This window comes from Bombus affinis, chromosome 1 (assembly GCF_024516045.1).
Source record: "Bombus affinis isolate iyBomAffi1 chromosome 1, iyBomAffi1.2, whole genome shotgun sequence".
Classification (NCBI taxonomy): Eukaryota; Metazoa; Arthropoda; class Insecta; order Hymenoptera; family Apidae; genus Bombus; species Bombus affinis.
In genome coordinates, this window is record NC_066344.1 from 10650131 (window position 1) to 10664886 (window position 14756).

At 44.1% G+C, this 14756-nt stretch overlaps 2 protein-coding genes across 2 annotated transcripts in view; one reads left to right on the top strand and one right to left on the bottom strand.

Annotated features, from left to right (window-relative positions):
• LOC126918436 (magnesium-dependent phosphatase 1-like) overlaps positions 1 to 14756 on the top strand; it is a 210474-nt gene that overhangs the window by 145428 nt on the left and 50290 nt on the right. The gene's annotated exons all lie outside the window — the stretch shown is intronic.
• LOC126918366 (discoidin domain-containing receptor 2-like) overlaps positions 1 to 14756 on the bottom strand; it is a 159281-nt gene that overhangs the window by 142151 nt on the left and 2374 nt on the right. The window lies entirely within an intron of this gene.

The window sequence follows — 14756 nt, forward strand, 5'->3', positions numbered from 1 at the left end:
TCACTTAGCGCGCAAGATGAATGAAGCGCGCTATCTGTATCGAAAAATAAATTGAAAATCTATAATGAAAGATCTTTCTCAATCCATCACGTTACGTCGGTTACCGAAAGAATGATGAAAGTTTGTTAGCTATTTTTTTTCGAATATTTGTCGCTCCACGCTATACGCGGTATTCTCTGTCTTGTCGGTTGTACGTCATCGAGTGTTTGATCGATTCACGATGGATATCGGTCGCGGGATAAATAAAAGCAGTCTGGTATAAATAAAACCGAACAAACACATCCTTCTCTCTATTTTTCGTTCCACCGGTATTATTCCTTTTGTACCTTCTATTTTGACTTTGTTACACGAACTTCCATTAAGTCTCGTCGATTTAGTGCTCAATACGCTTTACCATTCTTGTATGCTCTGAATGTAAATAATTTTTCGAACGAATAATAGACGAAAATTGATACCCACGATAAAAGTGCGGAATTAAAACGCGGCTAACCTTAACTCTCGTTCTTAATTTATATCGATGGTCATTAATGAGAGAGTATCGATAAGCGGGCGAGTAACCGAGGCAGTCGCGCGTTCTTCAAACGATTATACCCGGACGACTCGCTGATTACATTACAATCGTTCGGAGAGTTCTTGATTACTAGGCAATTAATAAAACCGATAACCGGATGCGGAAAGTCGGTTGGCGCCAATCGCTCAACGATAAATGGCAAATGTACGAAGGACGATTCAGAGAAATCGATAATGAGTTCGTCTCTTTCGCCGTGTACTATTCCTCACCATCGGTAAACCATGGATAAAATGTTTATGTACACTCTCTGGTATATAACGTTCATAAAGTACGCTTTAAACCCTCTCGTGTTCTATATGAGGAATTTTCAGTTTGCTTCTTTCCAAGTATTTCTCCTTTCGATAATTCAATTTGTTATATTTCCTAGCTCTATCGCGATGTACTTAGCAGACATACTGATTACTTTCGTGAATTAAAAGAGTCGAAAGGTAATGTCGTTACAGATATTATTCATTAAAATTTGCTTTGAAGTTTACGATTATTTGTGCCATTTCTCCATTACAAGTAACTTTGTCGATGTAAACGATTAATTTGTTTGGCGAAAAGTAGAACTTGGATCGTTCGTTCGATTAACGAAAATGAAAGTTTATGGAAAATACAGTTGATCAATGTGGCTTCTAAATAAGAACGCAACGTGTCTCAAAAACGTGTAGAAAGAGGAGATGTAGGAGGAATCGTTAACGTGTAAGTAAATGATTGCAATGGTTACGTGGTAAAATTTTCGGTTAAACGAGTATCTTTCACACGGAAAATCGAGTAATAATACGATACCATGGACGGTATATTATCTTCCATTAGCGAAATCTCATCGTGCCAGGCCTTAATTATCATTAACGACAGCGAAATCGATAGCGGTCTGTCGGTGTACACGAGCTCGTCAAGTTTCACGGAGAGCGTCGATAAGCTATACGAGGCTGTGGAATAATTCGCAATAAGGCAGAACCCTCAGGAATCGTGCGCTCCGAACCGATTCATGGAGAGTTCATCCTTTTTCACAGACGTGACGCACACACGCATGTAAATTCCCCCGCGTCTCGCTGCAAAGATTCCTTTCGCGGGAACGAGAAAACGCGGTTGTACAGAAATTGCTTTGCCGTGTTTTGCCCGCGTATACGATTTCTCCCCGCCCTTGTCCCTGCCACTTTTTCCTCTCCATTTTCTTACTTCGGTCACGCAGACACACCGTTTCACGTACGGGTCTACTACATGAATGGGATTCGGCGTCGAGACGTAACGTGACTGTGTACGTATTTCACTTTCGACGGGGTTGCTCTCGAGTCTCGGATTTCACGGCTACACCGACCAACCTGCGATTACTTTTCTTCCGCTCGCTCGAACTTTGCGTTACATCCATTCAATCCGGGGGTGTTATTGAGAATGTACACGCCAAGCGAAAAATACTTTACTACGTCAATGGATACGTATACATTCGTAGATCGAGGAACAGAGAAAGTAGTGCTTTTTCTACATATCGTGTACTTTTGAAAGCAAATAAAAAATAATGAAATTATCAGCTTAATTGGTTTATGATTTTATTTAGTTTTTGTAATGGAATTTAGTTATGAAAGATCTAACGATGAAATGAAATAAAATTTGGCGTGGAAACCTTAATAGTTATATATAATAGTTATAATAGTTTATAGTCGAATAAAAATAGTTTAAACACGGAGGAAGATTTAACTTTGCCTAAATCAATAAGTTCGTCGCTTCTCGATTAATTTTTAATCGTGAATTCTTAAAGATCCGGCTGGAACGAGCCTGTTTCTGTTTCATACTAAATGGATCTTTTCAAGACCATTTAAATTTGCAGACGTTCCGTGTCAAAGAGACTCTAGACTCGAACTTATTTCAAATCCAATAATCAAAAGTGAAAGTGAAAGCGGCACGCAGCGAAATACTCGTAACTGTTCCGGATAGATGGATTTGCACGTCCGATTAAACACTTTCCGAACAACGTTATGGTTCGGTGCGAATGCTGCGAAAGCAACGAATTCGTCATCCGAAAATTCTTCTGGCTCCGCCTTTAAGAGGCAGCGTCGCGTGCTTCGCTCGCGAGAGATGCCGACTGAAATTCTCTCGCAGCTCCGCGTCCCGACCCTGTTCCTTGCAACCACCCCGGCTTCTTCTGCTCTTTGCCTCTGTCGTGGAATATTAATTACGACCACTTCACAAAAGACACCAACCGGAAGTTTTTGCTGGTTATCAAATGCAGAACAGGTTAATTAAATTCTCACCGCTCGCGGTTCGCAAAGGAACGCTACGCGCGCACCCATGGCCCGCACAATGCCGGGGTCAGAACACCTCGAGGTTGTGTTAATTAGGCATACGATGAATGGCACTACATTCATCCGAAAACGCTTCAAATCAGCCTCGTGACTATGTCGTCATCTATCGCGCGTTCGAATCTTCCATCATCACGCGGCAGACACGTTCGCGCATCACGATTATCGCGTATGCTGACACGCACACATTCTTGCCCATTCTTTGACCGCGCCAACTGCCGGAAGTGCAATAAAATCAAATGGAATTACCGACGTATCTAGGTACTTGACTTTCATATTATTTCTGGATTGCACACGGAGGCACGATGTTATTTGGATTCGTTTATTTCTCTTCTCTTTCCCTCGTTTTGCTATACGTACCGTGAAATTACAGCGAGGATGTTTTTCAGCTCGATAATTTTCTTTCATGGCTGCCCGATACATTTTGATAAATAAAACCGAACGAACGAGCGAGCGAACGGACGTGGAAAATGTTGCGCAAAAAGTATATTATATAACATAGTTGTTAATACGCGAGGGGTATTTAAAGCGAGCTATTCATTTCCGAAAACAGCACATAACACGCTCTTTGTTCGCAGTTGACGAGTCCAGGAAGTCGCGGAATAATCAAACTAATTAGGCGATACCATCAATGCACGGTCAGCGAGGATTGATTTCCACGGACCTACAGACAAAACCCCATAAGCGTAATTGGATAGAGAATACCACCGCACAGTTTATATTGATCGGAATGTTCACATCAACGATGTAATCATATTTGTCCAGGCATGCTTTGGAGCCCATTTCCATTGTGTTTGCTTAATAATTATGGATCGATTTTGGTATTGGATAATATTGACCCCTGTTCCTGCCACATATCACTTCGTTGCGGTGCATAAACGGATAACGGGCGACCGCAATCTAGTGCAATCTAGATGATAGGCTAAAAATCATGTCGGTATGCTAAGCGCCGTACATTCCCATTTCATCATCGAACATCCACTATCTATCCCCTATTGTGGCGACACGCACGTTCGCCATCCCTCGGCATTCCAATCATTTTCGATTTTCTACTTTTTAAAGTACCAAACCTCGTTTACAAGTTCGTTTATTAGCGGAATAATGTATAGAGAAAATATGAACGATACGTTGTTATCGAAACCTGTTCCAGTTTACATGCCGAAAATGATCAGCAAAATTTGACATGACCTGGCGTAGTCGTGTTTACTGAGTCGAGCATGGCAAGTTTTAATTAACGAGTCGAGCTGCGCGAGGGTGTTGCAGAAACCTCCATGCACTCCCCTACACCCACCGTAGTTGATCGCTCTAGAGGTATGTAACTTTATGTACATATATGCTACGATGGTGGCCTATAAACCCTTCAGGGATTACACGTGCAGATGCGCGTAAACCCGGTGCTAGATAGTAGCTGGACATCAGGCTTCAGTTATTTCGTCCATCAAAAACGCGCGGATCAACGGTGAAGATTTTCACGTGCATCATTCCGAATTTGGTTTGCGTCCGTTTCATATCGCTATCAACCGACGTTTCAGTGGATCTACCAGACAGTTTCCATCGGAGCAATTTTTTACCTTCAATCACCGACGGATTGCAAAATATACAAATTCAAAATCTAATCATCTGTAATTGCCGAGTGGATGCATTGTTCGAAACGATTCGATTTGCTACGTGAAGTTCGGCCGGAAATTATACCCAAGGGTTGTAATTCTATCTGGACCACTCGCTGTGCATTTCCTACCTTAGATTTACGACGTGTCAATATTGACTGTCAAGCACCAAAGAGTAAGATGCCAATAATGTGAAATTCGTAGGTAGATGTGGTATATCGTAGAAACTTGTCTATATTCGCTAGCGATTTAACCGACAACATTTGCAAATTTAATAATTGAATTTCGAGAAAGATTTCATGAACTCCACAAACATCCTCTTTATACGCATAGATATGTATGTTTACCTTTTCTATGTATGAAGTTTCAAAAATTAAATTTCGTACATAATAAATTAAATTTAATAAATGTAGTCGAATTTTTGAGGATCACTCTGTATAGTCACGCACGGGTGTGTATCGGCTGATGTCGAACGTCGAAAAGTGTTCGTTCGCTCGGCAGGGAAGGTGTTACACGTATCCCAGGGGCAGCGGTGCATGTCGGGCTAATTGATTCCCAACGACGACGCGCACGTGTCACGCGTCATCAGCTGCAATGTGCATATGCACACGAGCAACACGCGCGTTTTATGTATACGAAGGGCAATTCTGCGAGTTTCGGTCTCGCTCGGTGAAATTCATACGCGATCCTCGCGTGACCGTGATTTTTAATTCATTTATGCCGTAGGTCTGAGATATTCGTCGAGCAAATTGGATTTTTAAGAGCTTAAATCGACACGTGGCACTGTATGAATGGAATATGAATAATCATCGGTTTTTAGTACCGTTGCCGATATTCGCCATTAAAATATTCCGCGTAATATTAACTACGAATGAAAACGAGATAATTTAGCGGAAACTCGTGGTTTCCCGTGTTGCACGGTTCGATCTTTTGCCCGTGTTAGCCGATGAATTAACTGATTTCGAGCGACAAGTGTTTCTCGTTCATGCGTGACTACGATCCACGGTACACGGAGAAGGCATTTGCTAAACGCGTTCGTAAACCACGTGTCCGTTTTCGTGGCGTTATCTTGAATCGTACAGTGTTATTAATGAGCTCACAATGTGAACGGGTTGTGCGTATCCCCGACAGGTATACGATGTAATAATAAGCTATTATCGTTGCGCTTTCATTGTCGTTGCGAACAACGCTAGAAACCTGACCGCAACCACCTCGTCTCGAGATTCACGAGGAGAGATACTTTCTCGTCGGTTGCCTGCCGGGGTAATCCAATTTTTCTCGTTTCACTTTTTTCATTGGTGAACTTCGTTTCGAAACTTGTAATCTCCTAGATTGAATGTATAACCGCCAAAGGGAGTGCAGGTATACGCGTATATATTTCGTTCGATGTGCAAGCTGCATTTTATTAGAATAGTTCGCTCTAAGTTTTTTAATAGAACACTCTTCCTATATATATATATACGTATATACACGATGTATCTTTTCTTGTCTAACGCTACATAGCCGGGAGAGTAACTTTCTTTTTTTACAGCAGAGTCTCGAGTTATAGGAAGAAATACCGTTACAATAATAAATGCTGCTGAAATTTTCGTCGGTAAAACGTAGGTACGAAGAGAAGTATATACGGAGCTGACGTAATTTTTCTACAACCATTATCGCATTATCGGCTTTGAGAAGTTACATGCTGTGTGACAAGAAATCGGTAGAAGTTGCCGCGGGGAGTCTCGAGACAACGCGATCTTTTATCGATTTCTTGCTCGCGTCTTCTGCTTAACAAGAGAAATTCGAATTCAAGCTTACAATAGAATCCCCGGCCAAAGGAACCTGCGATAAACGAACAGAAGGGTCTTCATGGCGAATAAACACAAGCAACGGATAGAAAAATGTAATAAATATAAAGCTTTACAGCGACGATAGAAGACACGAAGTACAATCTCTCTTTAAGCGGATCGGTATTTCTCGTTTCTGTAATATCCTTTTCGTTTCCCGAGCGAAAACAAGCTATCGAAACACGGAACGTGATCACACCGTCCGCGTATTTTCCACGACGACGTTGAAAATCTCGACTTAAATCGTTTAACAGGAGGCAGCGACACACGCGCGCGTTAGAAGTGCAATGGCAACTTCAGTAGCCACAGCGGCGTTCTATCTCGTCGTTTTCGACTCCTGCCATATTTTGCCCTTTCATTAGGCGACGAAAGCCACGTGATTAATGGAGTTCCGTTACCGCGCGGTTTTCATCACGACGCCCCGACAGCCACGTCAGTCAGGAGTTTCGTGAAGCGCGATACAAACGCGTGGAAACGGAAAGGTTTAACGGATGAAAAGACGAGGGAAGGGAATCGCGCGATCGTTCGCGCGAATCGTAAACACGTACATTTTTGCTACGGTGAACACCGTCACCCGCCGAGCGTGACTTTGCAAAACGAAAAACGCAGGAAAAGAGAGGAAGGTAAAAAACGACAGAAACAGAGGAGGGTTAGCGAGGGGCAAAAAATACGAACGAATCGTGCGTAGAGAAGAGCCGCGATGTTACGTGTCAATGAATATCGTTCTAATGAAGAGAGCTCGACTGATCCACCCATCTTTGCTCGAGCAAATCCTCGATTTCACAAAACGCCGTCTTATAAACGCGTCGACGCGCGTTCGGTGGTTCCTCTACTCTCTGTGAAATCAGTCACGACGACAGACGCAGAGAGTCCGCGTGTATCACGTTTTCGCGTAAAAAGGAAGACGCAAATGCTGAGACACGGTCGTGTGCGTGCGTGTATCTGTGATACAAAACACTTTTGTACGAATCTGCATTGGCAGCTATATGATCCATGCGCGAGCGACCTCGGCCCCTCCGGCTCCTTTTCACGAGTGCACATAATGCGATCTCATTTTATTTTGCGCCTCTCCCTTATCGTCTGCGTTCGTATAACGCCGCCGGCTGGCGTTCATGAGAGAAGGAGGGGAGTCGAACAAGGAGAAAAAAAGAAGGAATTTCCGTCCCTTTTCCAGCGCTTCCTCGTCTTCGCGCAAACGAAAGTCAAGTAGATTTTTCGCCGATGTTCTTGCGTTTCTGTGCAAAACGCACAGTGCGTTCACGCGCTCGTTTGTGCATTGATTTGGGGGCAAACGTTGCCGATATATTTCTTCTACTCGATCGGGTGGTGCGGAATAAAAGAAAGTGCCGTGGGGAGAGCTTATATTTTCCAGGATTGACGCATGACAGGCGTAATCTCATTAGTGGTAACGAACGATAGGAATATATGGAATACACCAAAGGAATTCTCTGTAACAGGGTTAACAAGTCGGAACTTTATGCGATAGAACAAAATTAACTTACGATATTACGAGCTCCATTATATTCTCATTATCTTATAAAAGGCTACTTACAATACCCTATTAAACGAGCTTCTCTGCCGGTAACAATTTTTGGAAGTAAAGAAATTCGTCTTTTTGTAAGATACTATTTGAAAAATGTCGACACGAAAGTCGATATAAAAGATGATCGGCGTATCTACTCGGTGCTATCGGCGCTAGACATCGCGAATCGCTATCGATGGAACAAAGCGCATAGATAATGAACGACATTCGCGACGGGTTGGATCGTTGTCGATTGCCGCGCTCACCGCAACGATAATCGAGAGGTTAACGATCGACGTGACCGAAGGTATTGCGGAAAACGTGACGCGTTGCTATTGATTGTTACGTCGGCGTTGTGCGGAGCAACACCGTGCGTACGCCAGAAGAAGATGGATACAACGTGCGAGAGCGTATGCCGCCTGGCCTCGACCCTCCACGTAACAAATTGTTTATTGCCACATGCTCGACTCTCACACCGTACGGAAATGGGGTTGGGTGGCCGCGACGCCGGCCTCGCAAACACCCAATGCCAATCTTCGCCCATTGCTGTAGCATACGTTGTTCCTTGTTCGGGGGTTGCAGCAGTATAAATGTAAAATCGTGCACACACGCGCGCGCTTGGCTCATTGGCGCAGGGATACGGACACCGATCCCAGAGGGTTAGGCAAGTTCGTAACTGCGGTCCGTTACAAAAATTCTGGAAGAGATCATTGTTTCGTTCCTTTTCTTTTTTCTTCTCTTTTTCCTCTTCTTTTCCCTTAATATAGACGGATCACGCGTGACTGTGAGAGGCTCATCATACGTATCTGGCAGAGTGTGTTCTCGTATCCCTGCGCATACATACACGCATGCGTTTCTTTTCTTCTTTTGTGCGACAGCGCCGCGGCCGAGGGATCCCAAACGCGGAGAGATCGACCGGACCAAGAATACTACGAAATATTCTTCTTGTGCATCCAGATATCCATGTAGGGACTTTCGTATGGAGCGGACGCCATTACGAACCGGTAAGAACGCCGGTGTACCCGAGGCATTTGAAAGATTTCAATTCCAGCGACGGCTCTCGCAGAGGAGACAGGAGTAATCGTCGGGGATCAGGTATTCAATATCGGGAGAGGACTGAAATAATCGTGTCGAATGAACGACGCTTCGACACACCAACTTTAATTCAATCAACCGTCGAGTTTCTATCACGATTGATCAATATTTGCCGCGCGATAGTTCCCCGTTATGATTTTCGCTTTCAAGTTTTCGCAGCGACGACATTACGGAGCGGAATGTACTCTGTGAGACGTTAGCATTTCACGATGTCGATTTCCGACAATTTCTGCATGAGCAAGCATTTTGTGGTTCCATGCTGGTTTGACAAAAATTCGCTCGATACTCGATCGATACAAAATGGTGAGGGAAAGGAAGAGAGACAGAACGGCGGACAGTTAAACTGGAAACTTTGCTCGAGGACCCTCGGTAAGGAAGTTTGAACAAACGAGCGTGTATCGGCGCGTGAGGTTGCGGCAAACGCGCGTTCGCGTAGGCTAGACGTTCTCCAGCGTGAAATAGGCGGACGAAGAGGCGGAGATCTTTCTTTGCTACAAGAAATACGACGTTGAAGAAGGCGAGAGGACAGCAACAGGAACAGCAGCAGCAGGAAAGGCGGACTCGGTTCACCAGACAGTCGTTATCTTATTACTGATATCGCATCGCTGCCGTACGCGTCTCGTCCCGGTTTCGCCCCGTGTCCTGAACAAATGTTTGCGCCACACTACCGCGGACAGATAGTGGTGCAAACCGGTAGACTTCCTGTTTGCCCTTGAGTGTGCTCTGGTGCAAAGAACACGTACACAACGCACACAGTTCGCACGACAAACGAGGACAAACGTAGACAAACGGGGCCACGATCGGCCCGCAGTCCCTACTCCCTACTGCAACTGGGCTATTTGGGTTAGAACGAGTTATCGCCTTTCGGAAGTTTGCACCTAGTTGCACCTTCCGAAAGGCTTTCCGTGCGGTGCGCGCTGAACCTGCACTCTCATAATGCATTATCTCACAGGGAGATGTGTGTTGTACGCGCGCCAACGACGTGGCTAGCTCTCTCAGTCTTGTCGGATCGAACTTGGCATGTTTGCGTTCCTAGTTACGAACAACCACCGTTACGAAACAGTTCGCTTACCGTTTCGTCAACGTCGTTAACGGGAAGGCTGCAATTGATGACAACAGGCTTCTCGGAGATAAGACGTTAAGCTTAACGTCCTGATATGTATCTTCGATCGAGAAAGTTGATCTTTGATTTAACACTTCGAGAGACTTACAACTAAGTATAAAGGAACATAAGACAAGGTACTACTTATGATTAAATATTATACAATAATACCCAATCCCATAATTTGATAATTGTATCAGAAATTTAACGCACCGTTGCCTCAAGATAATAACAATAAAATTGTAGATACCGTCCAAAAATATTTCCGCTATAGAAAAAAGAAAAAAAAAAACAGTTTTATCGCGCGGATAAACTAAGCCGCTTTAACCACTAGAAAACAGCAATTTCGTTGAACATGGTGCTTCAGCGGAGAGGATTCGATGCCCTCCAGTGAATACATATTCAACGATACATTTTTAAAAATATTCTACGAGGCTCTTTTAAACACCGCCCTCGTAACGTAATGTCGATAGGGGTACGCGCGGTAAACGAACGCTTTCATAATGGGTTAATACAGGCGCATACATAACGCGCGCCACGCATCGCAGTAAACGTTCTCGTTACCTTGACGCATATCCACTTTCGTACAGCCTGAGATAACGTAGGCAGCTTGGTAACGGAAAAGCGGTCGCGGTGAGTAGTTTATGGCATGGAAATGGTATTAGTCCCGATAAATATAAAGCATTCCCTGGGTGGCGCGAGCTGGAACATGGTATCGGCGCGAGAGCGTATTTCGCCTTCTAAGACAAATGATGTATCGCCCTTTAGGAAATATATCAGGCGTGAAAGATATGACGCGTGTGCTAGATGAGGAAAGAAATTCAATGGCAGAGCATCTCGCAGGCTGTTTCATCGATGCTGCATGCCAGCCTCGGTGAAAGATCGATTCGCGGTCTAAAAGCATAAGATTCCTGAACGAGCACGCAGACGGCACCAGGTTTTATGTAACACCGTTGCCATTACGGATTTTAGGTGGTCCGCAGATTCTATTGGTGGAACCGGATCGCTTTACCGTCCGAGCGGTACAAGCCTGACGCGCTTCTACGTTCTCGCGCTGAACGACAACTCGAAATAGCAGTGTAACAGGCGTGATGGGTAAACGGTCGCGAGACTATTTGGAAAGACGCCGAGATACAAACTGTCTAACGAAGACGGGACTGACCTAAACAACTGTTACTGCGTCCAACGACCAGCGGTCTCGTAGTCGAACAGGTGCTGAGAGAACAGGTTCCTAAATTAAACAACCTCGATGCCAGTTTGGCGAAGTATAGGTTCGAAACGTACCTATGTAACATGGTTACGATACCTAAAGGATTTGAGCTGTTTCTGCGATCTCTAAACGGAAGAATAAATAACGCCACGTAGGTAGTAGTAATATTTTTTCTCCGTAACAGGTCGGAGTAGTTAAAACACCGAGCACTTTACTAAACAAGCACGCTTCTAATTATTTGGAGCAATCTACTCTGGATAATGGACTCTTTTCGTTGCACGTATGGAACGACAATGATTTCGCCAGGTACGAGAGAAACGAAACGAAGAAGTTTGATGTATTAATGGTAGGGACGAGTAAAGTAAGAATTACTCGGGCGATAATAACCGAGGCGGCTAGTGAGATGCCTGCGGCCGATATAGCCTCGTTTATCGCGAAATCCCTATAAAAATGTTTACGAGAAAGCCGAGTCCCCTGGCGGCTGAAATCGACGTGTTAATCGCACGCGATGCTGACAGTACCGTGCACAAAATGTGACTGTAATCTCACGCGCGTGATCACTCGGCGAACAGACCGATTATTCATTATGCGCCTCTGAGCTGTTTCAACGTGACGATGTCTTGCACGCAATTACTCCTAGGGGCCTCGATAAATATTTTGTTCGGGCGAAATTAAGGTTTCGGTGTGCCACGATGCTGCATGTTACGAGGCCTGGTTAAAGTGCCGTAGTAAATTGCGCCCGAGTATGACCCGGTGTCATCGTTCGTTACATCGGACGACCTTATAATTGCTCCGACGCGGAAAGAGACGCTCGTCTCTGCTTCCTCTGCCGGGGATGGTGGAACAGCCCCTAATAAACGTCTCGGTAAATATTCCTCCCCGGATAGAGTGTTTCGTTGCGTGAAAAGCGTAGGATCCGTTGTCGAAAGGCCAAAGGCCCAAGAGTGGTTGTTCGATCGAAACCGGTAGCGGTGGTGGTGGTGTCGAAAACGAGGCAGCGTTGAAACGCGAAAGCACAGGCCAACGAGGCTCGTTCCCGAATCGACAGAGAAATTTTGATGCGGCTCGCGCGTTTGTTTGTTCCGCGAACGGCCCGGGTAATTCCTAAATAATTACGCTTTTAATTAGGTAACGTTGAAAACGGGTTGCTAATTTTCATTTAATTTCTGCCTTGTAACGGGTTCTATTCAAACGGTGCGCCCAGCAACCGTGCGTTGAAAATTTATTATCGCGAACGCACGTAATTGAACGTTCGCGAATATTTCACGAGATATGCGAGCAATTTTCCCCGAATCCTTAATGAAAGCTTATTAACTATTATCGTGGCCGTAAATCCAGCTGCGTAGTTCCTCGAATATATTGAGTCATAGAGATTCGTGCATCACTTCACGAGCAGGAAACGAGAAAGAGAGACGAAGAGAAAGAGAAAGACAAAGAGACAGAGACAGAAAGAGATATGTCGCAAAAAACACGTATCTAGCAGCGCGCCTGTTTCTCTACGTTTTAAATCATCGTTCTGCTAGGAAACATCGATTCCAATTGTTCTCCATGGACGCGGGTTATGAATTCGAAGCTAGGAAACTCGGAAAATCCGAGCGTTTCCTGGCGAAAAGCAACGAGACGAAAGTCGATATTCGAATTCGTAACAGTTCTATACCGGCGTGAACATTGTGCAATTCTATCCCCTGGGTGATCGTTTCGTGCGTTCGTTCTTCGTTCTGCATCGGTAAAATCCGTTAATTAATTCACAAACGCACAAAGTGAATACCAAATCGTCGCTCACGGATTCCTGCTTGTGGTTTTATCCTTTCACGCGTTACAATATACCCCGATGAAAGCAACGGTTGCAACTGTGCGCGCGTGAGAGAAAGAGACCCGAATAGAATATCGGAGAAGAAAGAGAGAGAGAAGGGAAGAGAAAGAAAGGGGATAGCGGTTGCTCCGAAAATACGCACTTCGGGAATACATCAAAGGCAGGAGCCGGACGTGCATATTCACTCGCCTACGTTAATTTGATTGTTCTGTTTATTTCTGGTAAATGAAATTAAAATAGCTCTACTTCTCTGGGGCCCTGCAGTTTCGGCGACAACGAACGAGAAAAGAGGAAAGCAGGGAAAAAGGGTGGGGGTGAAAAGGGAAAAAGAGAAGGGTGGACGCGGGGCCGGTGGTAGCTTATTGCGACTCCACCTTTTTAATTAAAGTTTGAAACTGAACTAGCGCATGCAAGAGGGTTCCGTGGCTCCGAGCGAAGAGGAGTACGGCACATAAAATAGTCAAGTGTAGCTTTCTTCTCGGCCGAGCACTGTCATCCTGCTTGTTTGACATTCTTGCCATTATAAAATGAACACGGCACTACATCCGCGATGCCCTTCATTTACAAATGAAATTCGGGAAGTTTAATCATTTTACAACCCATTTAAAGGTATCGTCTCATTCATCCGGTTGTAGCAAAAATTTTACCTATCATTCTTTTGGAGGATTCGATTCTTATTAAATATGAAATATGTGGCCTGAAATACATCTCTTAAAAAGTAGCTTCTTCCTTTTTATGTTTATTAGCAACTGGATATTAATAAATTCACCGTATAACGGTACATTTTTTTAATGAAAATAGCTTTTTATCAGATCGTAACAAAAAATTTATTTACTTGTTTTTACACGATATTATCACTATTATAATACCTATATATAAAAATAGCTTTTCGGTATATTTATATCTATAATAACTGTGTATAACACGCATCATTAACCCAGGCTCTATATTACTTTGTTTTAATTAATCGATGAAAATCACGAGTTAAATGAACAATCGTTGCGTCACAACGACTATTCACATGATGCATGAATAAGTGCAACTCGCGCAAGTGTCCCGTATCTAATTCACCTTCATAAGCTTTATAGCGGCATTGTGTTGCAGCCTGGAGCTACCATTAATTTCGTTAATGGTTAATCAATAAACAAGCAAGTCACGAGCATTGCTCTAGCAGCGGGTAATACGTGTGTTCCTATGGTTTTGGCTGATCATCGAGAAAGAGTGGGAGGGGAAGAAAGAGAGAAATGGACAGAAGAGGCAAGAAAGACAGTAAATAAACGGTACGTGTGCCCGGGACGAGAGAGCGTAAGAAAATAGGCACCTGTTCGGGCCACTGTTGTGCAGATGAGCGTTTGAATGCTAGGAAAATGAGAGACGGTCGAAAAAAGGAAGCGAAGGAACCAAAGACGCGAGAACGAACAGGAAGAGAAATTATCGCGGAAGAAACGCTATTTGTTATCAGTCCGAAGTAATATAATGGCTCATATGGCCGTTGATTGATGTTCCTACACTACATTTATATGCTCTGTTCAGGCCGATCTATATTCAGAGGAAGCATAATTTAACTTCAGCTCTGTTCTTTGTTGTTGGAAAACGTGGCTGTGGTGACGAAGAAGAATTATACCCTTCGATGTCTACCGAAAGTTTCTTTAAACAGCGCGAGCGAGTGAAAAGCACGCAGATCGGGCAGTAAAGAAAAACCTTTTTAAATCCACGCATTAAGCG